This window comes from Primulina huaijiensis, unplaced genomic scaffold, assembly GCF_012295235.1.
Source record: "Primulina huaijiensis isolate GDHJ02 unplaced genomic scaffold, ASM1229523v2 scaffold206730, whole genome shotgun sequence".
NCBI classification, from domain to species: Eukaryota; Viridiplantae; Streptophyta; class Magnoliopsida; order Lamiales; family Gesneriaceae; genus Primulina; species Primulina huaijiensis.
This window is the reverse complement of record NW_027354584.1, coordinates 1-1,924: the sequence shown is the minus strand read 5'-3', so window position 1 is coordinate 1,924 and position 1,924 is coordinate 1. Positions and strand designations below refer to the sequence as shown.

Sequence of the window (1,924 nt, the reverse complement as noted above, 5' to 3'; positions counted from 1 at the left end):
TGCTTTCGCCTTCGCCGGGCTTGAGAGCTTATGCTGCACTCTTTCTCCTTCCTTGGATGTCTGAGCCGCCTTAAACCACCACCACCACAAGCATCTTTTTTTCTTTTTTTTTTAAGTTTTAAAGCCTGAGATTGCAATCCATTGATTTATCTGGGTGGATCAATGGATCTATCATTAGGCTATATTGAAATTCTGATTACGTATATCTATTTCGGTGATTTTGTTTATGAGGAATTATAGGGGATGATGAAAGAAATCAGACGGATTCCCACTGAATTTATGCATGATTTCAAAAACCAGCTACTTCTGACCCTTTCCCGTCATCAATATTTCCAAGATTTTTTCAGTTTGTGTTTTTTTTTTACTATTAGATTAGATTTTCCTGGGATTATATCTTCTTTCTTGAAGAATGTGAGTGGGCTTATGATGTGAGATTAATATATTTGCTACTCTTGATGGGGAAATGAAATTTTCCATGTGATGATTCTTATCCACCAAGATCTCTGAGGCCGCTTCACATTCTGAGGGATTCGATTATGGTAAACTGTGAATAAAAGTTCTTGTAAGATCATAGACATTAAAATCCGAATTATAAAAATTGCATGAGACCTATATTGCTTTAATTTAATCTTGAAGCATTCAGCACAAGAGATCAATTCTAAATTTCATTGGAGTTTGCTGACACTCAAACCGGGTTTTTTTAAGCATTTGTATTTGTCAATTTTTTTTTGTGATAGTTGAACAAATTAACATTATAGGGATATCCCAAAATGGGCTGTAGCAGAAGCCCTTCCTTACGAATTTTTTGTTCAAATTTTTTTTAAAAAACTTTGCTTCTTATATTTTATAAATTAAGAATAGGTTTTTTGTAAAACGTTTTCACGAATATTTATCTGTGAGACGTGTCAATCGTATCGTTTCACAAAGTACGATTCGTGAGACCGTCTCAAATAAGTTTTTGTGTTTGTTTAATGATTAATTAATATAAAATAAATAATATGAATTATTATATTTACTATATATTATCAATGTAAAAACTGTTATATTGAATTAACTTTCGATTGATTTGAGAACCCTTGTTTACCTTATTTAAAAATTGCAATATGTTTTATAATATGATTTATTTGTAAAATCTTTTTTTTTATTTTCCTAAAATTCTTTTTTTTTAAAAAAAATCTTTCACTGGTATATATAATTATTTTTTAAATTATATTTTTACTATATATAAACTTTGAGGGTCTTAGAGATATAATTTTATGGGACTAATATTTATTTCCTTCCAATTGTTTACTGCTTTTCCGATCCATCTTTGTTGAACACTCTAAATTTTACCCAAATTTCGTCGTGCCTCCGTTAGAAACTAAGCTTGACTTGGTCTGACACACACAAATTATTCGTTTCCTCTCATGAACCTCATTTTTTCCCAAAAATTAGAACCTTAATTCCCTTGTTCCTCCATTGGCGATGAGTGAAGGGCCGATAGCTAGGTCAAACGATGGCGAACTCGAGGGACGAAACCCTTTCAGGCAACAAGCTAGTCTGGTCCATTGATGTGCATGATTGGTAGCGAATAACACTGTTTTTATGCCACAGTCTGTGATAACAATGTACATGAGCCTCAGGAGTCTATTTCTTACACCAAATAGCACAGAAATCATGTGGGCGAAAAGTTTATGGGTTAATTGGAATCAGTCCCCATACCAAACCTAGTTTGGCTATCACTCCCTGGAAAGAGAGATTTTTCATATATACCAAAATTGCCCTTATTTTTTATTTAATTGTAATTGATCCCGCGCTTTCACAAAAGGTATCAGAGCTAAAGGTTAATTTATTTTAAACACAAAATTTTTTATTATAATATGAAATGTATGAGGAGGAAAATTTCGAAAAATTATGAATCCGAACTTATGTTCGAGAAAAATAA

General features: G+C 32.0%; 2 non-coding genes across 2 annotated transcripts; both read left to right on the top strand.

Moving 5' to 3' along the window:
- The first annotated feature begins 237 nt into the window (after window positions 1–237).
- On the top strand, window positions 238–315 carry LOC140966489 (small nucleolar RNA R12). Its single transcript, XR_012173373.1, has one exon. It is a non-coding gene; the product is annotated as a small nucleolar RNA R12 (small nucleolar RNA).
- Window positions 316–418: 103 nt separating this feature from the next.
- On the top strand, window positions 419–511 carry LOC140966488 (small nucleolar RNA SNORD24). The gene has a single exon (XR_012173372.1). It is a non-coding gene; the product is annotated as a small nucleolar RNA SNORD24 (small nucleolar RNA).
- The last annotated feature ends 1,413 nt before the right edge of the window (window positions 512–1,924 follow it).